Source organism: Balaenoptera acutorostrata, chromosome 8 (assembly GCF_949987535.1).
Source record: "Balaenoptera acutorostrata chromosome 8, mBalAcu1.1, whole genome shotgun sequence".
Lineage (NCBI taxonomy): Eukaryota > Metazoa > Chordata > Mammalia > Artiodactyla > Balaenopteridae > Balaenoptera > Balaenoptera acutorostrata.
In genome coordinates, this window is record NC_080071.1 from 85336860 (window position 1) to 85364244 (window position 27385).

Below are 27385 nucleotides of genomic sequence, written 5' to 3' on the forward strand. Positions count from 1 at the left end.
AGGGGGTCCCTGGTAGAAGTGTTATAGACTCACAGAAAGTAAAATCTTCTGACCAGATATTTAAAATAGTCTCCTTTACTCGTGGCACATAGATTGAAAGCTAACATATAACAGGAGAAACACTTTTTATTGACAGCACCTTCTTTTCATACCTGCAGGGAAAAAAATCATTGAAAGCTATTGGCTTGCCTGGAAAAGACCAGCTAATTTATGACCAGGGTTTATTCCCAGTGACAGTATCTGGTGGTGACAGGAACATCCCGAACATCTCCTTCCTCCCAGTGCTTGCCTGGAACAGAAGCCAACAGGGGCACACTTCCCTCAAGTCATAAGCTCTGCCTTCTACTTACTTTGTGCCCCCCAACTCTCTCTGAAATTTAGAAATGCTATTTAAATACAGAAGAAGAATGTCTGGAAGAAGACACTTCAAACTACCAATGAGACTTTCTTGGTGAGTGAACTAGATAAGAAGAAAGGAAAACAAGGGAATTCTTAATTTGTGTACTTCTGCATATTGAACATTTTTGTCTTCGTAACTAAAAAAAAATTAAATAATTACTGAAACGTTCTGGACTCTGACTTTTCTCACCTGAAAGATGACAAGAGCAGACCATAACTAAATGATATGAAGACATTGCTTCCAGCTCTTAAATCCTGTGAGATCAAAAATGCTCCCCACACAGCGACTTACCAGGACTTACATTTCCACATCTTAGTGAAAAGGCAAAGAAGAAAAACAGAAGTCGCTTAATCTCTCAGTGACTCGGTTTCCTCATCTGCAAAATGGGAATAATAACAGCATCTACCTCACAGGGTTGTTTTAGAATTAAATTAGCTAAGAAAAATAACTGGCAAAAGACATCAGATGTCAGCTAGGATTATTTTTATTATTGTCATAATTATTGATTCTATATCAAGCAATAAAATATTTCTGCCAGTATTTTCCCTAACCCTACTAATATACGCACTGTAGAACATTTTGAGCTAAAATAAATTATTCTGTCAAAATATAGCTATGATTAAGTATATCTCTCTGATTAAAATGTTAGCACCAAAGGCAGTGCCGCATTGAACACAAAATAGTGATTTTAGCTGATAAGGATGAAAAGTCAAACATTGCATCATTTCAATACCAATAAAATATTAAAGAAAGCATTCCAACCTCCAAGGAGTTCTGGAAGAAGAGCTCCTACAGAAGGCTGTGCAAATTCAAAGTTACTCATGTTTTCTATCAACATTTTACAAAGCACTGAGTAGGAGATTCTGACACAGACATTCTAAAGCTAAATAAACACTAACTATAATACAGCACTTGCATACTAAACATCCAGCAGCTCAGAAAGCAAATCTGGAACTGAGACTGGAATGAAGCGTCTGAAGAACTCAATTCCACAAACATGTACCAAGACTCATCTCCTTGATAAAGGACTAATAGATGTCTGTTCTTCCAAAACTAATATGCATATTTCACTCACGTACAATCAAAACTCAAGCAGAATTTTTTGGGATGTGGGGTGGGGGCAACTCACTGAACAATTATAATTTTCATATAAAAAGTGAGGAGGACAGAACATATATACAGAAGGTTCTAAAAGAATTACAAAGCAGCACCACTTAAATTGTAGTATTAATACAGGAAGTCCAGATCATTGAAACAGACATATCAGTCCAGAAAGGATGCCAAATAGGAAACAAACCAGTATTCACAGCAAAGTGCTAACATGTTTCTTATCTAAAACAGTTAAGAAAAACATTAGGCCCAAATATTCAAAGAATCTAAAAAGATAATACACAAAGTAAAAGCTCGACAAAATGAACAACCTTGGGAGAAAGTTCAATCCTACCAGTAATTAAAAATGCAAATTAAAACAAGATATCCCCTCTCCCTACTTAATTAGCAAAAGCAAATAAATTAATAATTAGGAGTAGTATATCAAATGTCAGCAAGTGTTCAATGAAATGACTGTTCTCAACACTGTCTATCTATGCCACTGCAAACTGGTAAAATCTTTTGGGAAACCCATCAGGCCATAAGTAAACAAGTGGCATAAAACAGCTTTAATTTAATATGGGAAAAATTATAAGTTCAACGTCGAACATCAAAAAAAAATGTTTTAATAGCAAATTTGGAGAAAACTGAATGTGTGACACAAGAGCAATTGTTAAACCAATGATGGTACAATCACCACATAGAATACTGCAACCATGAAAAGTCATAAACTCTCAAACAACATGGAAAAATATGAACAATGGCAGGTGAAGTGAAGAAGCAAGATATAAATTTATTCATAGACCATGCTTATGACTTGGTTAAACAGGTTGAATGTTAACAGGGAATAAACAAAAAATATGAGTTGTATTTAGATTATGGGTATTTTTCTCTTTTTTGCTGAACTTCTTGTTATGGCATGATCCCACTTTGGTAATACAGAAATAAAAGATTTCTTAAGGACTAAACAAATAAAGGAATAAAACTTCTTTGAGAAGCTAAAGTGAACCTAAAGTAATAAAAACAATGATTTAAGAATTTAGGACACTGAAAATCAACCCCAAATATTAAGGCTGAAACAAGGACACACATGAAATCTAAGCTTGTGCAGGCTGGTGCCCAGAAATAGGAAAGCTCCCTCCAAGCCTGGGGAAGCATGCCTACCCAGCAGCCCACCATTCAGTGGCTGTCTCCCCAGGGCCAGGGCAGAGAGGACAGCAGGGCCCAAGCCACCCTAGTTTCTGGCCCCTCTGGGTCAAAGAACCCACATCCAAGAGAGGCCAGCTCCATCCATGAGTACAGCACCCTCTCTGGGCAAGGCGACTCTGTCCCCTGGACTCCTACTGTTGGGGAACTTGACTCAGGTCACAGGAGGCTGGGGACAGTATCTCATTCATGCAGAGGGCCTAAAGCAAAGAGGGCCTGAAGCTAAGCACATTAGCAGTCGCCTTAAAACACAAGACACCAGAATATCTATCCAAGTGAAAATGCCATGAAGATTCTGAGCTTAATGAGTAAATGATAAACTACATCACTCAGCATCCATGCTATGACTTTGCCCTCAACCAAGAGACGATGCCACACATATACATCCTAGGAAAAATGTAAACAACAGCACGTGAAGTGAGGAGGCAGGATACAAAATTAAAAGTAGACTATGATTACAAGCTTGCTTAAAAATTTTAAACAAATACGAAGGGAAAATAAGCAAAACATTATACAGCTGTGTTTGAGTTAACGGATTTTTCCTTCCTTCCTTCCTTCCTTCCATCCTTCCTTCCTTCCTACCTTCCTTCCTTTTCTTTTTTTTTTTTTCTGCCAAACTTTCTCTGAAATGATGATGTTAACTCACTTTGTAAGGAGGAAATTAATTGGCAGGAGGTAAAATCTCCTGTTGTACACTCAGAGGAGGCAGAAACGAGGATGCCACTCAAGCCTTCTCACTTCCAGTATAAAATTCACTATACTCTCACTTCACCCCTGCAGTATTTCTTACTTAATAAATTTGGAGAAATGATTTTTCTCAAGCAGTTAGGTTGTCTTCAGGCTAATTTTGAAAGTAGTATGATTTTACTTGTGAATACTAGACACATCTACCCAAAGAAGAGAAAAACAGAAAAGGAGTGCATTTTATAGTGATATATTTACATTTGTTTTGGTGAATTATTTTCTCTTTGGAACTGATGATGTAAGACTCAAAGAGAAATCACTTTTTCTGGAGGAAAACAGATTGGCATTTACTGCCATTTCAGTCTGGGCAGAAATGGGAACTGGGGAATTGCCCATCTTTTCTGCTCTGGTGGCTTCACAAGGCTGCTGGCCCAAAGGAGTCTGTTGTCACCATGGCAACCTGGCACAGCATCTTCCAGGAAGCCAGGAAGAGGGGCCTGCCTCCCTTGTCAGGCTCACAGTGGCCTGTCTGTTCATCCTTTTCCCTCACCTGAAATGCCCTTTTTCCCTTCTGCCAATGGACCCTTCAGGGCCCAGCCTAAATCCATCCTCTCCACAAAGTCTTCTCCATCACTTTCAAGAACAGCAGTGACCCGCTTCTTTGAACCACATCTTATAATGCTTGATTGTCAGCTGCGTTTCATCTCAAGCTGCAGTGTGGTCTGTGGCAGTGGAGGTGTTGAAAACGATTCTGTGCAAGGTTAGTATTCTGTACGAGGACAGCTATACCAATTATTAACATAGTGAAATACTTCCGTTGTTCCGTGCTGCTCTGAGCACCCCCGTGTCTTCCCCTCTCCCTGACTCCCACTGTTTTGGACGCCCTCACTTTTTCCCTACAGACCCCTTGATCTCCCAATAAGCCCAGCAACTAAGGGGTTAACTCCTGGTGCCACAGGGGACCTCCAGCCCTCTGGCTAGGGTTGGCTCTGCTTGCTCAAACAATACCACATGTTAAGTGTTTTGACTATAACCTCTTCCTTTGGAGGCCCTGAGGTTCAGCAGGAAAAAATTCCCACATTGATTAGCAATGTCTGCAAAGAGTATAGAAGTGGGAAGAGGGCTAGACATGCTGAAAGATGCTCAACTGATTTAAATGTCTGCAGCACTCAGTCTGGCATTTAGTACCATCCTAAGTCCCACTGTCTTTACTTCTCATGGAGGAAAAGGGATTGAAGGAGGGCGGGAGGAAGAGGGCAAAGGCAGTAGGAAGAGAAGGGGAAGAGCACCCGTGGCATAACTGGGGAGCAGTTTTCTATTTTCGGTGAACAGGCTGTACTGCACAACCTATTGAACCAACTGCCAATTTTAAAATCACCAGATCTTGACCCTTTTTTATTTCCTGTTCACAATGCCCATATGAGCACCATTTCCTTACATCCTCTGTGCAATAATAATGATATTAATAACACCACCACCAAAAACAATACTTTTTATAGCATTTACATGTATTAGTTTCCCTCCTCCTCAAAAAACACTCTGAGGGTTATTTTATATAAAAATGTTTTAAATTATATATTTATCTTATTTTTTAAATTTTATCTTAAACAACATTTACAGAGGAGGAAACCAAGGCACAGAAAGGCTAAGTAATGTGGCCTCGGTTATACAACTCAGAAAAGCAGAGCAGGGATTTGAACCCAGGCAATCTGACTCCAGAGGCTGCGTTCCTCCGTGGCAACTATAATTCCTCCAGGATGTTGTTTGCTGGGACAAAATGTCTGCACCTGCGTATTGAACTTGGCATTTTCCTGAGGGAAGCAAAATGAGAACAGCTTCCTGACAAACCTCTGACCTGCACCACGCACGGTTCTCCCCAGACAGAACAGGTGCAGTCAGAACCCCGGAGTCAGGAGTGTCCTGGGCTCCACGGCCCTGGTCCCAAGCCAGGCAGGTGGACAGAGCTGCCAAGTCATAGGAAAGACAAGTTTCCACTGCAGAAAAATGTTCACATCAGGACCAACAGATAAACAAAAGCCACCCCCAGGAGACCAGAAAGGAAAGAACAGGGAATGCTGAGTAGGGAATGAATTAGCAGAGTCACAGAACTAGGGAGGACCTAGTTCAAGCCCTGAATTTTACAGACGAGGAAACTGAGCCTCAGAGAGAGGACTGGACTTGCCCAAGAACAGTTACTGATTAAACTTACCTAAACTCAAGTCTTCTGACCTCTAGGCCAACACTCCCCAAATCATGCTGCATCAGGACAGCTAAAAAAGTATGAAGCAATGACATGACAGGAACTGCGAACTGTTCCCCCAAATCTGCCTTGCTCCTCTCCCTGGTACACCAATGGACTATACTTCCCAGCCACTCTTGCAGCTGAGTGTGGTCACGTGACTGTGGTGTAGCCAATGAAATGGAAGAAGAAGGTGCTAGAACCACTTCCAGGCCTGGCCATACAAACCACCCCCCACCTACCATGCCTCCAGGCTCAGTCTCTTTCTAATGACCAGAGTGAAACCTCTGTGTGACCTTGCATAAAGGTGCAGAGCTGTCTTTAGCCTGGTCCATGAATGAACGAGTGGAGCAGACACCTTCCAAAAAAGGAACGAAATCAACCATCATCACCTGGAACTGGCCTGGACTATCATTACTGCATGAGTGAGAAATAAATTTCCGTGAGGAGCCATTACATGTTTGGATTAATCTGTTACCTCACCCATCCCACCTGAACTAAGGAAAAGTTCCAGCTGATCTTCCCTGACCCACTCCCACCCCCTCAAAACACAGACACACACACACACAGTTGCACCAGTGACTTAATTTATAAAAAGATAATGTCTACTCAACCCCATCAGTTTAGAATTGTTGAATCAAGGATTTAAATTTACAAAACATAACAAGCCTCCTTGTACTTTGCTTTATTTGACATTAACTCGTTAACTATGAGTTCAGTTTGATATGAAAAATGCTTTACTGTTTACTCTTGGCCCACAGTGGCTTATTCCAACTTGCTAATTATGAAATTTTTAAGAACTTTGTGAGCCAGTTGTTAAATACAGCCAGTACTAAAAATTAAACAAACTTATAATTAAGTAAATTGTATTAAAAGCAAAGGCAATAAATACTCAAACCCATCTCTTCCTAATTATTTTACATTTTATTGTCATCTATGCTCTCGAAGTTACTTACATCTATTGTATCTGTATGATGGAAATTCTATACAGTGGAGTGCTAGTACGCATCTCCGTGTTGAGAGACTTCACCTTGGTAGCCTGAAATCAGCTGTAGTGGAAGTATTTACACCACAGAAATTGGCAAATGCTACAAATCAGGGCTCTTTTTTTTTTTTCTGTAGAGTCGGTTGTTAATATTTACCACTGCTCTTAAGAGGAAAAGCCGAGCTCTAATAGTGTTAGTAAGATGTTATGTAAAGACCCGAACGAACTTTTTGGCCAAACCTATACTATCCTCTTAATTATTTTAAATGGTCATGAAGGCATTTGGCTTTTGGTTAACATGAAAATACCATCATTTTTAATTTGTACATTTTACTTCAGTTAGTTTCTTTCAAAAATTACTAAGTTGCTTTAAGAAAATCATTTAACATTCTTATTACCATGTTAATAACTTGGATAGATGCCACATGGAGCCTACTAGTGAAAATTTGAACTCATTATCTATTTTCTATTCAGAGTACACATTTGCTAATCAGAATTTCTCTTCCTTAAATTATGAGAAATCCCTTAAAACCAAAAGCTAACATGATGGGGGGAGGGGGTGGGGGGGTGGGGGGGGAATTACAGCGGTTTACATATCAATTCTTTTCAATGGAGCTACAGATTCCAAACAATCCTAGTTACAATCCTAGCAGGCTTTTTACAGCTATTGAAAAAAACTGATTCTAAAATTTATAAGGAAATATATAAAGGACTAAAAGAACCAATTGATTTCTGAAAAAGAATGAAGTTAGAGGATTTACACTATCTGATCTCAAAACTACCAGATAATACAGATTACCTACAGTAAGCAAGGCAGTGTAGTACTGGCCTAAAGACAGACAAATAGAGTCCAGAAATAGACACAAACAAATGGTCAACTGATTTTTGGCAAAGACATCAAGGTAATTTAATGGAAAAAGAACACTCTTTTCAACAAAATAGTGTGGGACAATTGGCTATCCATACGGAAAACATTTCAACTCTCTTTTTCAATCTGCACCTTGTAATACTCAATCTGCGTGAGTAGAAGGAAAGAAAGAGAGGCTTAAAAATGTGTATCTTCCCATGTGATATGAATTTAATTTCAATCAAAATATGCAGAGATATTTTCTAATTATTTAAATAAATTGATCAAATGCAGGACTTACTTATCTACCAAGACCTGCTAAACCTGAGGCCAAAAGTCTAAAATTAAACAAAAATACTAATAAGAATTATATCCTTTCACTACTAAGTCAGACAGTCATTCTTTGGAACAAACTATCAGAGATTATCTAGAAAACTGTGTTGGTGAAATAATCTCACTCAACCCATTTCACAGATTAAGAAATTCCAAAGCAATGAAGTCACTAATCCAAAGAACCCAAAGCCTCAGGGCCAGGTGTCCAGGCTTCTGCTCCAGGGCTGGATTCCGGAAAGTTTCTCAGTGTCTGTGACCACGTGATCCACCTGCAGCAGAGCCATCTGGGGAACCCCTGTGACATGTGGACACCTGGGCCCCATCCCAGCCTCCTGAATGGCAGTCACTGGAAGTGGGCCAAGCTTTATTCACCCACCATGCTCTCCAATTAGGACTAATACACACGGAATTTAGGGACCTCTATGACCATACCATGAAGTCTCCAAGCAAAGCACGGAGAAACAAGACAAAGCTATGGAAAAGCAGCTTTTGGAAATGAGAAAGCAGCGTTTCTTATTAGAATACAAATTATCTTAGGCTGTTTTCCCTCTGACAGTTTTTTACACATTGAAATGTCTTCTCTGAAAACTCAAGGACATTCAATAAAGAATAAGAACACTGAAGGCAATTTCTAAATACATTATAAAACTAAAAATAAGCTTTTGATGCTTTATCTTTACATCCTGAAAGAGGCTAAGAGCAAAGCTCTAATGAGGCCGGGACTTCAGGCTCAGTACATATAAAACCCAAGCAGTTGGCCACCAAGGGATGGAGCCAGGAAATGAAGACCAGGGCTCAAACCCCCCAGGACTCAGGAGCAGGCCTCTGACAGTAGCTCCATGTTGGAATCAAGAGTTCACAGAACTTGCATATTTTCACCAATTAAGTAACGGGGACCGCAAACTCTGGCTTCCTCCTCCAAGGGTCAGCCTCCATTTGAACTTGGACCTTAGTTACCAACAGATATTTATGAAAGTGTCCTTGAAGAAACTGCATCAGCAGAACCAGAGCCCCGCCACCCCCCGTGCCAGCCCCGATTTCTTTTCGTTGGGCCCCCTTCCAATGTGCCTCTTACACTACAGCACTGTGAATACCGTGCAGAAGCTATTTTATTTTTTAATTTTTGTTGAAATATAGTTGATTTACAATGTTGTGTTAGTTTCAGGTGTACAGCAAAGTGCTTCAGATAGATAGATAGATAGATAATCTTTTTTAGATTCTTTTCCATTATAGGTTATTACAAGATATTGAGTAGAGTTCCCTGTGCTATACAGTAGGTCCTGTTATCTATTTTACATATAGTAGTGTGTATATTTTAATTCTAAACTCCTAATTTATCCTTCTCCCCCCACCCCTCTGCAGAGGCTATTTTAAAAGGTTACAAGACTAAAAAAACTATAAAAGGCTAATATCAACCCAGGTGTGCTTTCACGAAGTAAGGTCAACTCAACTTTGATTCTACTGTGGCAGGTCTTTGTCTCCTCGGCTCTAAGCTCTGATCTGCATGTTTCAAGATTACACTACAATGTGATACTTCCCACTCATGGAATCATAGCTTTGTTGAAGGATTAATATAGAACTGTGCCAAATTATTTAAAGATAGGTGAACAGGGAGCAAAACATTATCATCAGCTGATACAAGAGAAAGTAGCTCAGCCCGCCCCACAAAAAAGCCTTCAGTAGAAACACCTTTTCCTCTGCTCGTGCTCTACAACGAGTGGGAAGGTTCAAGGCAATTTCAAATATCTATGATAGTTTCTGGAATCAAGAAAAATTTCAAATCAGTTTATTTTTACTGTACTTCTTTTCCATCAGAGTCAACACGAAGAGAAAGAGAAAGACATCACAACAGGCTCTCAGCGTGTGAGGTGGTAATTGTCTCAGAGCAACGGGTGCACGATGGAACTGAGGCTACGCCAGGACCTGGAGGGCATGGACAGGTCACTGGGGCCATGGAAGGCTCACTGGACAGGCTGAGGACCCAGGAGAGGTTGGAGGCCAGGAATACCCAGTGGCATCCATCTCCAGGATGGGTGACTTCCCCTGGCAGAGCTCATCAGCCTGGATTTGGAGCAAAGAAGGTCAACACCTGGACAGATGTGGGTTGTGGTTTGCTGAGCTGGTGCAGCAGAATGTCCAAAGGGCTAAGGATGCTGAGAGCATTGGCGAGAGGCTGGGTCAAGTGATGGATCAGGGGATTCTAACCGGCAGATGGGAAAGGAAGATAGGAAGGAGTTGTCTGGGGTCTGGGGGGGTCTGGGAGGGACTGGGCGGGAGAAAACGAAACCTTAAAAGCCCTGGAGATCTGGGCAAAGTTGACAGAGGGCTGGTGGGAACAAGTGAGTGAGGAGCTGGAGAATGCACGGCAATGGTACACATGGGACATTGGACATGGAGATTCCAGAAGTCAAGGGTATGGGACATGGTCAGGGGTGAGTATGGCTGAAACAGGGCAGGTGTGAAGGTAGATGCAGCTGAAGGGACAGGGATGCAATGAGGCTGGAGAGTTAGATGGGTTTTCCACAAGGATGTTACATCAGATCCAGTGACACTATGACTTAAGGCTGGAGAAGAAAATGAAATCAGACATGAAAGATTTTGAGGAACATGGATACGTGACAGAGGGAGGGTAATGGCAGAAAAAAAGCCTCCAAGAAGTACAATTGCATATACAGATGTGAAAGAGCAATATTTTCACGTTACACTGGAAATCTAGGAGAATGTTCTCTCTTCTCTCTCTCTCTCTCTCACACACACACACAGTGCACATACACACACACAAACTTAATCACCCACCAAATTAATATCAGGCCCCAAACCTGTGATCCTCAAGGCCTTTATTTTTTTCTACTTTTATTGAGGTATAATTGACAAAATCATATATATTAAAGTGTATGATGCAATGATTTGACACACATATACACTGTGAAATGATTACCACAATCACGTTAATTAACACATCTATCACCTTTTTTGGTACATGTGTGATGAAAACACTTAAGATCTACTCTCTTAGCAAATTTCAAGTACACAATATTGTTAACTATAGTCACCATGCTGTACACTAGATCTCCAGAACTTATTCATCTTTATAACTGAACGTTTGTACCCTTTGACCAACATCTGCCCATTTCCCCCACCTCTCAGCCCCTGGTAACCACCATTCTATTGTTTCTGAGTTCAACTTTTTTAGACTCTACATATAGTATGTCTTCCTCTGTCTGGCTTATTTCACTTAACATAATACGTAATGCCCTCCTGGTCCATTCATGTTGTCACAAATGGCAGAATTTCCTTCTTTTTTATGGCTGAGTAATATTCCATTATAGAGACAGACAGATATAGATAGATAGATAGATAGATAGATATCAATAGATAGATATCAATAGACAGATAGACAGATAATCACATTTTCTTTATCCATTCATCCATCGACAGACACTTATGTGCCTTCCATATCTTGGCTATTGTGAATAATGTTGCAATGAGCACAGTAGTACAGATATCTCTTCAAGATACCAATTTCATTTCCTTTGCATATACTTCAGGGTCTTTTAAGTTAAGCAACCCCACCTGACACCGACGCAGGGAACTGTGCTGTTGATCTCCTGATCCATTAGCAATATTGCACCTTCATACTGAGAAAAATGAAGCATATGGATACATGTTATATGAATGGTCCTCCAAGAAAAGAAACAAAATCAAAAAGGAAAAACATGATGACATTCTCCTGGGACATTTAAATTTTTCTTTTTATGTAAATTAGAAAATAATATAAAATTCTGCCTTTCTGCAAGCTGGTCTCCTCTTTACTACTCAGCTCCCTCTGGAATATTGATTTTTGATGGCCTGCCAAGTGAAATCTATAGACTCCGGAGGCCTGGCCAACCTTCCCCACACTGAGATGTCATGTCAGTGCATCAGGATGGGAAAGAAGAAGAAAGTTACCAGAGAAGGGGGAGAAAAGGAGCACAGCTGAGGAAGAAGGAGCAAAAAATGTGAAGAAATATGATTATAAAAACTCACTTTGGGGCTTCCCTGGCAGCACAGTGGTTAAGAATCCACCTGCCAATGTAGGGGACACAGGTTCAAGCCCCGGTCCGGGAAGATCCCACATGCCGCAGAGCAACTAAGTCTGTGCACCACAACTACTGAGCCTGAACTCTAGAGCCCTCGAGCCACAACTACTGAGCCCACGTGCCACAACTACTGAAGCCTGCGCACCTAGAGCCCTGCTCTGCAACAAGAGAAGCCACCGCAATGAGAAGCCTGCGCACCACAACAAAAAGTAGCCCCCGCTCGCCGCAACTAGAGGAAGCCCGCGCAGCAACGAAGACCCAACGCAGCCAAAAATAAATAAATAAATAAATAATTTATTTTTAAAAATTAAAAAAAAAAACAAAGAATAGGGTCACCCTTCCCTCAAGCCAACTTAGTCACAGAAGTGGCAGGTCCCTGTGTGACCGCTGTCCCTCCTGTGAACACATGGTATAAAAACCACCCGAGCTGTGTGGCTCCTCTGGGGACAGGATATCCAGTCTTCCTCAATAGATGTTTGCAATAAAATCAAAAGCTTCTCCCTACATCACACCAAATCTTCTCTGGGATAAAACATACCCTACAAGTGCAGGGAGCTGAATGGGAGGAATATTCCAATAGTGGTCTGAGTAGGATGAGTAGGTGAGCACGTGACTTACATATTACCCGAGGCCATGGAGGGCCACGGAAGCACATAGAATATGGAAGCTTAAAAATAATAATAAGGAATTCAAATGGTGGCTTCGAGAGTTACTAGCTGTGCGGTCTTGAGCAAGTTACATCTTCCATGGGCCTCGCTTTCGCAGTGAAGGACGTCATGATATCTATCGTGAGGGCACCTGTCTGAACCCGAGGAGATGCCGTGTGTGACGGGGTCTTTGTAGTCTGGACAGCATCATGCACTTAGAATTACCGCATGGGCCTTCCTGAGTAGTAGTCTGACCTCCGATGAGCCTTGCCCCAGGGAAGAGGGCAGCATAGCAGTTAGGAGGTCAGGCCCTGGAACCAGTCTGCCAGGACTTGGATCCCAGGTCTTTAGCTTCCTAGCTGTCTAACCTTGTGTGGGTTACTTAAGCTCCCCAGGCCTCACTAGCAGAACAAGGATCTTGATGATCCTTGCCTGACAATGCCTACTTTCGAGGATTAAGTTAAATCCATGTAAAGTGCCTAAGAGCCCGGAAACCAGGGGAGCCAGTAAACTGTGGCTGTACGTCATCACGGCATGTGCAGTGTCATTTCTGCCACGCACAGTCACGTACAACCTTGGTCATGGGGCTTTTAATCCTTTTCCTGTTGCCACCTGAATCTGAACCTCCACATCCTGTTTCCTCTCCATGCCTCCTACAGAAACTTCAGGGAGTAAACGACAACCAGGGTTCATGTGCCCAATTATCCCACCATGAGTGTGAATTATTTTCATCTGCTAATTTTAAGACATTATTACAAGAAGTTGTGACTAAACAAGTCCCAAGTGCAGACTAGTACACAGCTTGGACTGCCAAGAAAAATCTGTAATAAAGAATAAAATAGCCTAAAAAACCTGATTTGGAAAAACATTGTCAACACAGATGGCTCACTACATAAAATAAATAATGCTATCCTAGTTTAATTCAGAATCCCAAATATCAAAACTGGGAAGTCAAATAACCATACATTTTTATCCGTATCTTGCTGATGCCGAGCAAGTGCATTGTGCTTCTCTATGCAATTGTGCAGGTGGCATAATTTACGGGGCAAACGCTGGAGCCAGCCATCTCTGTGTTACTAATAGGCTAGACGAAACATCTGACAGTTGCTTGTTATGTAACATTACACTCGGGTTTTCTGAAGGAATAAAAAAAAAAAAAACATAAAAGCAATCAAATTCTTCAAGTATTTCAGGGCATCCATTTAACGTCCGCTGACTGAACACTCTCTGTGCTAGGGAACCCGATGAACTCCCTAGCCTCGTGGAGCTTACATGCAGTAGCGCAGAGACAAGAGGTAAGTAATAAATATTTAAAACCAAGTAATGCTAGTAAGAAGAAAATAAAATGGGGAGAGAAGTGGTCAGAGGGTTTCAGAATGGTCTCTCGTAGGGGTTGGTGTGTAAAGAGAGAGTGGAATGTAAATGCAGTGATCTGAGGGAGAGCAAATCAGGCAATGGGAAAAGCAAGGACGATGTTTATCTCACCTCTGTAAAAATTAATCATTACAAAATATTTTTTTCAGAACTCAGCTTGCTCACTTGTGTCCATTACATTAATATTAAAACGTACATTTTGAGAATATTCACATCATTGCATATGGGAATACAAACTAGGAAACACTTGGACAATGCAGTCTGGAAATATGCTATCAAAAGCTATTACAGGGCTTCCCTGGTGGCGCAGTGGTTGACAATCTGCCTGCCAATGCAGGGGACACGGGTTCGAGCCCTGGTCTGGGAAGATCCCACATGCCGCGGAGCAGCTGGGCCCGTGAGCCACAACTACTGAGCCTGCGCGTCTGGAGTCTGTGCTCCGCAACAAGAGAGGCCGCGACAGTGAGAGGCCCGTGCACCGCGATGAAGAGTGGCTCCCACTTGCCACAACTAGAGAAAGCCCTCGCACAGAAACGAAGACCCAACACAGCCATAAATATAATTAATTAATTAATTATTTTTTAAAAAGCTATTATCATAATTCTTTGATTCAGTAATTCTGTTCCTAAGAAGATACAGTATGGTTGCATTCAGAAATGTGCACAAAGATTTTTATACAAGAGTATCTATGAATATCTACACCAAAGCTATCTATAACTTACCATAGCAAAAAAATGGAAACGACCTCAAAGTCTAACAACAGAAGAAATACTAAATGAATTACAATGTCTGTATGATGAAATAGCCAATAATTAAAAAATAGGTTTTTGTACAAAATTTAATGACATGCAGAAATGCTCATGAGAAATTTAAGGGAAAAGGCAGAATATAAAATTGTGTATATAAATGATTCCAACCTGAAATCTATGACATACTTACATATACATATAAACAATATTCTGGGGAAACGTGCTAAAAGGTGATTATCTCAGACTTGGGAGACTGCAAGTGATTTATTTTCTTTAGACTCCTCTAAAAGTTCTCATTGTTCCACGAAGAGCATGATTTACGTTTATCAGAAAAAAAAGTTAAAGAAATAAAAGTATACAATCTTATAGCATTTGCCTTTTTATATAAAAAGGAGGGGCCCACAGTTAGAAATGTATTAGGAAAACGTCAGAAATGTCCTCAGGAAAACTCAGGGTATAATTTTAGTGTACTGGAGAAGCTGAGTACTGAGTTCTCTACCTCCATCCCTGAGTTTGGATTTTTCTCTCCCATTTACTCGTGTGGTTGCTTTCCCATGATAATCATGTGTGCATCCTGAGGATCTCTCACCGTGTGTGGTACATAGTAAATGCTCGATAAATGCTGACTGAATCATGTAAAGTTACAAGTTCGAGGTAGTTAGCCCTACTGTTTAGAATCTTTTATCCACTGTCTAAATGGAGATCATTATTTTGTATTTAAGTCAAAGCATATACTATTCTTAGAGTAACACTTAAGTTGTTTTGCATCAGATTCAGTATTTAGGGCTTTCTCTTTGCAAAGGCTTTGAGTGCCTGAAATAACTGCAAGCTTTTTTGTGTTACTGCTAAGTTCTGTATTGAACCTGTTCAAAGGCACTGTAGTTATTCCATTTCTCCAAAACTTTTTTCATTACTTCACCTCAGAGATATCAAATGACTTAGATGTTTTAGAATATGTCATTTTCTAAAGAATTCTCTTTTTTCAGTCTTGAGTCTTGCGTTGGGAATTTTAAGCATATGCATAATAGTCATTATGATAATGAAACCAAGTTATAACAGCTACTAAATGGTAAACATCGCTCCATATATATGCTGTGATTATCTATGACATTGTTTCTCTCTGATTCAAATACAAAAGCTAATAGATCTTTCTTTGAAGAGTGCACTTTGCCACAGAGTAACTCATATCCTACATACTCACTGTTCCAAACACTTTTTTTTAATATGCAAAATCTTCCTCTGCTGAAAACGTGCTTGCAATTACAGTAGGCTTCTTCCGACCCAGAGATAATGTGTCTCCACTAACCTGTGTCAAGAGGCTAAAATCCATCAACGAAGCATATGCTGTCCTGAACTCATTAGACTGAACAGGTGGCTGACACTTGTAATTCTTTCCAGTTGACAGAGACCAGAAGAGAGGAGGAGGTGAGAAAAGGCTAGACCACAACAGCAGATTAAAAGGGTCTCGGCTAATACTCTTGACTTGTCTAATTCACAGTCATTTCAGGATGTATTCCTATTGCAATCAGAAAACAGCATTTTCTTCTCTTTTTTTTTAAGGTAAAAAAAGTTAATAGCAAAGGATGAGTACAAAGATGCTTTGTAAGCTGAACTATACGTTTATATGCTTATCCGTATTACTTTTTAAAATGTTATCCTCCATAGGAGGGAGAGCATTAGGTATGTAAAAGCAATACTTCAAAATGAATTATATCCAGTTATATGCAGATCAACGTTTAACAGCCAACTCTCTGAAAAAAATTCCTGCTTTAAAGCATTTCCAATTTCCACGGTGTAAATACTCCCACCATGTCCAATTTTCAGCTACCAATGTGATGTCACTGAACTCCAGCTTGGAAGGAGATGCCCGGGGTCACCCTGGCAAGCAAGCCATCGGAAGCCAGCTCCAACACACCATTGATTTTAGCTAAGAGCATTGTGGAATTACACCAGGACTACAGCAATTGAGATCATCAAAAGGAGGATTATATTTATATCCTTCAATGTGATGACAGAAAATGTCTAACAGCTGGAGGTCATTACACTTTATATACAGTGAAGGAGAACTGTCCTTAACTCTTCCCTTTCTGCTCTCCCTTCTCACACCTTCTCTTAAGGAAGAGCATCAAAATCAATAGCTTAACCAGGTGAACCCTACGCCCACAAAACAAATTCACCTGTTACCTACTCTCCCACACACAGTTAACTAAAGAGATTCCATCAGCTAGAGATGCAACTCTTGGGCTTCCCCACTCCTGGTGAAAAATGCAAATATCCCCACTAAGCTATTCTCATGTCCTTATACCCTAGTGTGAATGAAGCATCTGAGCCTGGGTTGTGAAGCCAGCTTAGAGGAGACATAACAAAAAGACTATCTTCTACTCTCTACTTTAATGGAGGTGATCATCACCAAGGAAAGGGAAAGGCTTTTACAAATGAAAATGCATTTCCCTATTCGGCAATCTTACCTGGGGCTAGTCCTGCAAAGCAGCCTTCCCCCTAGCAGAACAGAACTTCTTGGGGAGAAGACCAGGCTTGCAATGCCAGATCCTCTCTCCTGAAAAGAGGGGCATCTTGATGCTAAACCCCAGCCCTTCACTCTTGCAACCAGCCCTCCGTGAACCCAGCACCTCCCCACCGGCCTCTACACATGTCTGCTGGCAGATTTCTTTCTGTGGATTTGCATTATCTGGTGCCACTCTCCTACCAGAAGGTGCTCTACCTGCCTGCCCAGAGTTACCCAACACTGTCCACTGTTACTTCCAAGATGGTGCTTGCCTCACCTGACAGAGTCTGTTCTCTGAGTCCCTTCCTCACTTTCCTGCTGGTTCTGAAGAGCCCTAGGACCCATCACTGTGGACAGCTGTGAAATGCTTTCCATAGAATCTCTAGAACCGGGATAAACACAGAATGTAGGGGACATATAGTGATTTTGCTTGCCTCTCCTCCATTTGCCCTTCATCTGGAATGAGCACCAGGTTTTCCCTTGGGGAGGCTTACTGGACTGTGGATCTGGCCCAAAGTTTGGTCCACGACATGCCCAGTCCATTCAGCCTCTAATTCCAGTCGTGAATCAAGTGACTGGAGGACAGAGGCTGAATTTTCCTGAGGGCAGCTCCAGGAAAGGATGGCTCCAGGCAAGGACAGTCCCTACTTCCTGACCCACCCTGGCTCCCCTTCTTGCCAAGGTCAACCACTCAGCTTCATCTTCAACTCTGAGAGCTGCCCTTCAGTCCAGTCAATTCCTTTTATGCTGAAATTAACAAGAGTGCATTTCTGTTGCTTGCAACCAAAGGACTCTTATTGGCATAAACACATTTACGAATGACTCCTGGACGGATTGGGGTAAACAGGAATAAAGTCTTAATCTTCTGTGTTTTCCTACAGTTCTCAGAAGACACCTGAGTGTCTTCATCCAAGCTCTGGCTGCGAGCAAGCCCTGGAATCACTCTCTTTTTTTGCTCTGCAGGGTCTCAGGACATTATCTGGGTCTCAGAGAAAGCAGAATTGCAGGAGGAAACCCTCTTTGGGAAGCGGGGGTGGAAAAGGACCAATTCAGATCTCAGTCTGTTCTCAAGCTCAGTGTCCCTCCCTTCTCTACCCTCTGGGGTCTGTCTCAGGTAACTCAGCATGGAGCAAAAGACGGTAAAAGACAGCGCATTTTAGCAGGATAGAGATGGAGGAGTCTTTTATTCCCAAACAATGAATGAGCACAGCATTAGCCAAGGGGACCTCAAGGACCTTCTGTAGGTGACATCTCAGAGTAAGTCCCTGAGTTTCAAAGGGGATCACGAGGAAGCAATGAGCAGTCAAACGGAGACTAGACACAGAGCAACATACAGGTTAGCACAACCCATGGGAACAATCCAAGCGCCCAAGTGCCAACAGCCACGATGCTGTTAAGAGTCAGCATTACAGCCATAAAGCAACAGTAGGGACAATTAAATCAGGCACCCTGACGGCAGAGAGAAAATCGGCGGGGGACATCATGGATTTGTCTCAATTAGGAAAGGAAAATGACAGGCACTTGACATTCTAGCTATTACTGGTCATTACTGTAGCGCTTCAAAAAAGGAAAACTGTACTCAAAAGAGATTTACTTAATGATAGAATCAAAGAGCTAGAGAAAAACATCAAAAGAAAAATGGAGACCTCCCGTTCTGCTCATTTTTCCTGCCCCCGGCAGTCGAGAACGATTTGAAATTAAGTCAGTGAGAAAGGCAGCAGGAAAAATGAGCAGAACGGGTCTGGGATCCGAAAAACCTGGGTTCAGACTCCAGCTCTGCCACGATTAGGCAGATGGGCCGAGCTGGCTTCTCAACCTCTCCAAGCCCCCATTCTCACTTTCCTCATCTGTGCAATGGATAAGACCACCACCTTGCAGATTTATTCTGCAGAATACATGAGATAACAGGTAAAGCCAACTTGCATATGCAGTTCTCCACGTGATCTGGCGAGGGCACCAGGTGCTAATATATCAGAACACCACAGAGGGGAATGAACCATGGACCCCATGCACACCAATGTAGAGTAAACCCATCTCTTCAGTGTTAATGTTAAAGAGAGAGGTGGGAGAAAAGAAGAGCAGTCATTGTTATAAAATGCCACCAGGTGGGGGATGGGAGAGGAGCCATGAAAAGGAGGTGACCTGAACCAGTGTCCCTCCAGGTCTCCAGTGACAGAAGGAAGCGCCAAGCAGAAAGCAGCATGTGAAAGACGGCAGATAGCATGAGCACAGCCCAGGGCAAAAAAAAAAAAATCCCTTTTTTTCAGCCTTGCATCTTGTGTTTTAGGTGTGAAAATGCGGTAATCAACCTTGAGCTTTCAGCATGTCTAAAAATAGTTCTTCACCTGCTGCTGCTTTTTCCACTGGTTACAAAGGCTATTGTTTATTTCAGCAGATGGAAAAGAAGCTGTGAAAAGCTGTTCACATGGTGCAGAAGGGAGCACAGAGAGGCAGGGCCCCGGGAGTACGTTAATGAGTGGGGTTGGGGATGATTAGCTCCATCGCTAACACAAGATCTTTCTTGTCCCTGGAATTTGTGAGAGCTCCCGCCATCAGCATGCTAATGTCGATCCGCAGCTCAGTGGGCACGCGGTGAGCATTTCCATTGGCTTCTGGAGTCCTCCCCATCACACTCTGGAAACCCAAGGTTTCTTCTCATGTGTAACACAGTACCTTAGAAGCACTTAGAGCCCGAGAGTCAGAGGTGTCGGGAGAAAACCATCTGCATTTCCGGCTCTGGGAGGCAGCACCCTTGCTGTTGACAGCTGCCACCCGGTCCTGCTGGAGCCGGGTAGCCGAGGCTGAAGCATCTTCAGGGGGAGAGCAGTGGGAAAGGTGTTAGCTCTCCGGGGCCCCAGAGTCAGCCATGAAAGCAAATTCAGGTTTTTGTTTCAGTGGAGTTGAGAACCATTGGCCCCAAGCCCACTGGGAGCTCATGGCTTCCCCTGAGCCACTTGCCACGAAAATAAAAAGTAAACAAATTCTCCATCTACAGTTACCTTTCTCTGTGAATGGCCAGTGTCTTCCGCACCGTGTGCTCTTTTCATAAATATATAAACCAAGCCACGCTAGATCACAGACAACTGTGATGATCACCGTACCTTCAACAGCTCCCTGCCGAACCCACGTGTTTTCCACTCCTTTCCTAAGCAGTTCAAATTGACGAGAAAAAATATTAACTGAGGCTCATTTTACACTAAATTAGCTAGCAAAACACACCCCCGCCTCCATCACCAAGCAGGAAACAATGGAGTAAGACCAGCTCCTGTTAAGCTTCCATAAATCCACCTCCTGAGACTATGACTTCTTTGCTTTTCATGCCGTCTCGTAACATTCATAGCCACGCATGTGCTTCCTAAGCCTCACACCATCTGGTTAGTCTAAGAGGAAGTAAACAACAGAGGAAAAAATATGAGGGGTTAGGACTGGCTAATGGTTGAGAATCCCTGCTGTACAATGAGCCATGCTGCAGGACACCAAAGAAAAATACAAAAGTCACGAGGAAGGTTTGCAAGATTGTCTTAAATCCATATTGAGAGGGAGGTTTAGGCAAAGGGTATGGGAGGGATTTGGTCTTATTTCGATATGTGTTTATTACAAAGACAATAATAACGCCTAAGGAGAAAAGGAGTCATTTTGGAAATCCCATCCTGAGAGTATATTTCGTCTGGTTCATTACCAATGGTTGTGGCAGTTGAACCCTTTCCCAAGATGGTCCTGAATTCCAACCATCTGGCCCTTGAGTACTGTTAAGCTTACGGGTCAGACAAGTCTCAGATTTTGGATTGGAATAGAAGGTTCCAGTCCCTACAACAAGACCAAGGAGTTCTTAGCTACAGAAACTGCCAACAAATTAACACGTTTCACACTTTTGAGGTCAAATCAGAATGTCCTAGGGAGCCACCTGAAACTCAGCCTGAACACATTACTAAGGTCACATTAACCAAAACACCAATGTGTCACTTTACACAAGTGAGAAGTTTAATTTTAACCCAACTGCAAGTGTTGACTTCATAGTCTCAAACTCTACAAGGAAAAAAAAATCTGCAGGAAGAAATACCAAAAGCATCATTAACTAGCATCTGGCAACTTGTAGAAGATCTTCCAGATACTGGTACTGAGATAAATCTAAGGGAATGAACAATTTACTGACCTAGTTCTAAAACACTGCCAAATCTCAGGACATTTCCCCATAACTGTGTGGCACTCACTGAAATGTACAGTGGACCCCTTATCACCATGAGCAACAACCCTCAAAGCTGCACAATATCTTTAGTATATTAAAGCCATGCACAATCAAGAAAAATCAAAAAGAATGGAATCAAATACATAAAAAAATAACAAAAAAGAATTTTTAAGTTAAAAAATTAATAAAAAAGGATGTAAAAGAAATGAAATCAAAGGAGGGACTAGTAAAAATAGGAAATAAAATGTTAATAACTAAGATCAGAGAAAAAGCATCTTAAAGAACTTCTGGGGAGAGGGAGGGAATAGCCATTTAAACACCATTAGATCCAGGAAAAGAAAAGAAATTTCACAAGGTCTTCACAATCCTAAGATCCAGGAGTGCAGAGGCAAATGAATACTTTCATTCCTTCAAAAAAAAAGTAACTTGGTTTCCTTTGGGGTGCATAAAAAGGATGAAAAGGTGTACTGTAGTGGGTTGAATGGTGGCCCCCCCAAAGTGATATGTCCATCTCCTAACTCCCAGAACCTATAAATTGTGACTTTGTTTGGAAAAGGGGGGTTTGAAAATGTAATTCATTCATTCAGTAAGACTTTATTAAGCACTAACAATGTGCCTGTTATTTAGGGATGAGTTGAGCTGAGGGGAGGAGATGGGAGGGGAGGGGAGGGGAGGGGAGACCGGCACAGAGACACAGGAAAGGCCACGTGAAAATCCACGTGAAGATGAAGGCACAGTTAAGTTATGCTACCACAAGCCAAGGAACTCCAAGAACCACCAGTCCCTGGAAAAGGCAAAAAAGGATCCTCCCCTAGAGTGTTTGGGGGGAGTATGACCCTGCCCACACCTTGATCTACAGCTTCTGGCCTCCAGAATTGTAAGAGAATCACTTTTCACTGTTTTGAGCCACCAAGTTTGTGGTGGTTTGTTACCGCAGGCCTAGGAAACTAACACAAGCACCTTGGCCTTTAATGAAATAAGTGAAAAGCCATATTGTGCCTGTGTTAATAACTAAAACCAGAAAAAGCATCACCATAGCCTGCAATCTAGCAGGAAGGAGGTATCCTAGTGGCTGGAAGCAGAAGCTTTCAGATTAAGGAGACCAAGCTGAATCCAGATTCTGCCAATCGCTCATTGTGTGACCTTGGATGTGTTTCTTAAACGCTCTGTGCCACAGTGTCACCTCCAAAAAGGCGGACAGTAAAAACAGTCCCTGCCTCACAGTGTTGTTAGGAATAAACGAGATCATCCCTATAAAAGTGAGTGGTCCAGGGGCAGACCAATGGTGAGATACAGTACAAGCAACCACGCATGGGCTCAACTCAAACTCAGTGCCACCCTCGATGTGAGTGCTGGGGATTCATTAAATAAATAAATAAATAAATAAATAAACAAACAAACAAACAAAAAGGAAAGCTCACTGCTAATGGCATCTTCTCAGTGAACTTCTTGTCAATAATTAAAATAATTCCAAAGTCTTGATATCCTCGCTTCTATTTATAACACTTAAAATTACCAGCTTCATTCTCACTATCACACCTAAGCACTTATTCATTAATTCTCTCAGGAGGAGTTTAATTTCAGGAAATGTGTTTTTGAGATGTTTTGATGTCCTGGAGTTATGAAACTATAATGTAATTCATTTACTTTCCAAAAAACATGAAGGCAACAATTTTTCAGTTTCAAAATTACACAGGTAACAAAGTAAAAGTCACTATGATCCTAAAGATATTTACCCCATGATGTTTTATCGTGGTTAGCTAAGTAACAGTCATCATTCATTCAAATGTTTGCTTAGCACCTACTATGTGACAAGACAACAGTATATAAGATCGTGATTTTTGGAATGATTCATTTTTGGAAACATGCCACCTTCAACCTAGATTTCGTGTCCAGACCTTCAAAGCAGCTTCTCCATCCCAGAACTAAAATACCTGCCTGGTGTAGAAAAGCAGTCATACACAGGCCAGCCAGCCCCTCTCCTAAATTCAGAAGAAGGGAGAAATTCATTCAAGAGTGCAATAATGGGGTCAGGCTTGCTACTCCCTAATTTTGAGGCATGCCTGCTGTATTAGAGTTCTCCAGAAAAACAGAACCAATAGGAGAGAAAGATAGGTAGGTAGGTAGGTAGGTAGGTAGGTAGATAGATAGATAGATAGATGGATGTTAAGAGGAGGTTTATTATACGAATTGGCTTATGTGGTTTTAGAGGCTAAGAGGTCCCATGACCTACCATCTATAAGCTGGAGACCCAGTGGTGTAATTCAGTCTGAGTCAAAACGCCTGAGAACCGAGGAACTGATAGTATAAATCCGAGTCCAAAGGCCCCAAAATGGGGTGGGGGAATAATGGTGTAAGTCCGGGTCCGAGTCCAAAGGCCCAAGAACCAGGAGTATGGATGTCCAAGGACAGGAGAAGCTGGACGTCCCAGCTCAAGCAGAGAGCGAATTTGCCCTTCCTCTACCTTTCTGCTCTATTTAGGCCTTCAATGGATTGGACAACACCCACCCACATTGTCCCCCAGAATGATATGTCTTTACTCAAAGTTTACTAATTCAAATGCTAATCTCTTCTGGAAACACCCTCACAGATGTACCTAGAAATACATTTTTTTCCCAGCTATCTGAGCATCCCTTAGCCCAGTCAAGTTGACACATAAAATTAACCATCTCACCTGCATTTCAAGTAAACTTCATGGGAATTAATAAAAAATAGTTCTTCCTTACAGGCCTTAGAGACATTTAAAAGTTCCCAAGCCAATTATTTCCGGACAAGAAGAGAAAAAAGAAAAGAGTGAATTAAGTTGGTAAAACAGAATGCTGCCAAAGTCAAGCAAAATCAGCTGAAGTTCTAGGAAGACCTCTCTCTTTCTGGTTGGGGAGGAATGAAGGCCCAGTCTTCACAAGCACACCGGCTGTAGATGTGGAGGGGTCTGACTTGACTCAGTTCCCCCTACTCTCATTCTCTCACCTGACTACATCACCTTAATAGATGCAAACTTTATCCAGGTGTCCTCTGAAGCAGTTTTTATTTTGCCTGAAGATGTCAGAGAAGCCAGGACATCCAACTGACACTATTGGTCCCACTTAACTCTGGTTGAAGATGCAAGTTGCCCAGGTACCTTGGATCTGGGTGTTAATAACACTCGAAGAGCCCTCAGGTACACCATGACAAAAGCAGCATCCTTCTACAGCTCTGCGAGACCCAAGCAGGACCTCTCCACAGTAACAGCCGGATTCAACCTTGGAACGGTGCTTCCAACAATTCCCACAAATTAAAAATGAAGACTTGTCATTCATTCAACATGAATTCATTCATTCAGTAAGACTTTATTAAGCACTAACAATGTGCCTGTTATTTAGGGATATTTTGGAAAGGAGGGGTGTTTTTATTTTCCAACTGCTCATCAGAAAGACCTTCAATAAATAGATGTATTTTACCCCCTAATCTGAATGACAACCAATTCAAAGAATCAGTACCCAGACACCAAAAATCTAATCAGAAAATATCTTGCCTTGATCCCCTATTTTTCTAGATTCAGAAACATTAGAAACATTCTGGCCAATTTCTAAGGCTACCGTGGTTGGGAAAAAAATGGGCTTAACTTTTGTAGTTCAAATTGTACAACACGTCGTTAAAAATGAGATAATAATGGAAAGTTTAAAAAGTAGACCTTAAAAAAATAAAGATTACAAAATTAGCCAGTTTTCTATTAAAAGAAATGTGATACTTTTTTTTAAAATTTATCACTTTTCTACATCTGAATTTTGTCCTGAAGGATGCAGTGACCTATATAGAACTGACACTCTCATTATCAGGATTCTGCAGCACCCAGAACTGGCAGTCATTGGTGAAGAAAAGCTACAGCTACAGAGGCACCCTGGAGTTTCAAAGCTAAACAAGAGTGTGTTTCTTTGTCCTAAGACAAGGATGGGGTATCCCTTCAAGGTCTCTGAAACTAGACTTTAGTAAACATTGGAAATGGGGGCCACATGGAAGAACTAGATTTTTAATCCATTAACCTTTTTTTTAAACAGTAAGTTTACTCCTTTCCATACTCACTGTGGACATACCTATAAATTACTAAAAATTTCAAGAAGATTCTGAAAAGCTTACATTTGCAAAAAGGACAGCTTCCTACCCCATTCGGTAGCAAGTCCCCAACTCCTGACATTCACAAGCATTTGATATTTATGTAGGACAGAAACATGTGACCTAATTTAACCTCACCATGATACAAATATTTCTAATTTGTAGTTTGATCACAAGATCTGAACTGTTAAGTCCTGGACCTAGGCTGCCAAAAACCATGTGACCTTGAGTGAGTCAATACTTTTACCACTCAGATCTGGTATGATCTGATCTCAATGAGCATTTCTTAAACAGTCACTTTGAGAGTCTGATGTAAGTTAAGGATCATCTCCACACAGACAGTGCAGTTTACGATCAATTCCATGAAGTTCAGAAGGAGCCACAGATCTCAGGTTAAAAATGACGGATCTAAAGAATCTCCATGATCCCTCCAGAGCTGAAATTTTACTATTATTCAGGAGGGCAACCTGTTCTATATGTTATTGTGTATGTTATATATTAGATACCGTATAACATAATAAATGTTACCATATTATATTATGTATAAAACATATTATATGATACAGTATTAATATAATTATTATATTATACCTGCATCTTACTGTATTTATTACACCTGTAATAATAAGGCTCATGCCTTAGGTATAGATAAAAATAGACCAAACTCAAATAAAGTAGTTGGGCTATGCTCTGGCCCATCGTACAGAATAGCTGACATTTTTTGATGACTTATTTTAATGGACTAGACATGTGCTCCTTCAGTGACTGAGAATTTGGTGTCTATCAATTACATGACTTTTTCTAAGATTCTGCTCCCCAAGCCTGGGAGAAAAGTGGTCCCATCACAAACATGAGTGGCCGTCACCCTAACCTGTGATGCAACTGCTACATGTGATACTAATGAACGTATGTTGGTTCACAAACTGGCCCCCATACACTGAGGGCAAGGAGAGACCCAAGAAAGAGGCAGATTGCTTCAGGTTGGTAGGTAGTAGGTTTCATAAGCAAGGGAACTTACATATGAGGTTCGTCTTGAGTGGCTGCACTCACTGCCAAAATCCTAAGAGTTTATATAGAAGCCTTAACAGGGTTTAGTCACGTATTCAGTCCAGATGGTCTCGACAGCACCTTACTCTCTCAAGGCTGCATCCTTGAAACAGCTCCTACTGTGGGGACAGTGGGCAGAATGTACATTCCAATGACAGAGGAGAGGGTGAGGAGCTTCCGAATGCTCGGGTCCAGCTTGTGGGTCAACCAGCAGTCTCATCCTCTCAATGACCTCTTCCAACAACGTATCTGAAGCTATGCCCAAGGACAATTAGCAAAAAGTTAAAATATGGTGATTGGCTCCACGTCTAATTAGTTGGGGATGGGTGGAGAGGGTGGTAAATCCACTAGCCTTGACCTAGGGAAACTCTACACCTACATTCAGCAATTTCTAGAGACTCAAACCGAAAGAGGCAGCTATGTCTTAAAGCTGCTCTGTGGAGTTTGTGGAAGACTGCAGCCCATCAGAAGAAAGATCACTGCATTAAATAAAAACAATTTAAATTAAGAGAAAATAAATAACAAGCTAGCACAGGGATGTTGCTGGAAACCCTTATTATTCTGTTTCCTGCTTTTCTCCAACCCACAACCCCTTCGCCACCCGAATCCCCCAGCCCCTTCTTAAATGTCAGTGCCATCAGGGAAGGGACTTTTATCTTTTGTGTTTATTGATGAATCCTAAGCACATAGTATATTGCCTTGCACAGCAAAATACTTCTTGAAAGAATGAAACAAAGTCCTTTTACTCGTGCTAAAGACCTCAAGGTGGTTATGAGGGTGGCTATGAGTAATAATCCATAATTACATGTATCCATAGTTACCTAGATTTTATAACCAGGTACAAAATGGAAAACTGCCTCCCCAAATTTCCTGTATATGAGCCTGAAAAAGAAACTGGTCGGGGCTTCCCTGGTGGCGCAGT

General features: G+C 41.5%; 1 protein-coding gene across 1 annotated transcript in view; it reads right to left on the bottom strand.

Annotated features, from left to right (window-relative positions):
* DNER (delta/notch like EGF repeat containing) overlaps positions 1–27385 on the bottom strand; it is a 326762-nt gene that overhangs the window by 250846 nt on the left and 48531 nt on the right. The window lies entirely within an intron of this gene.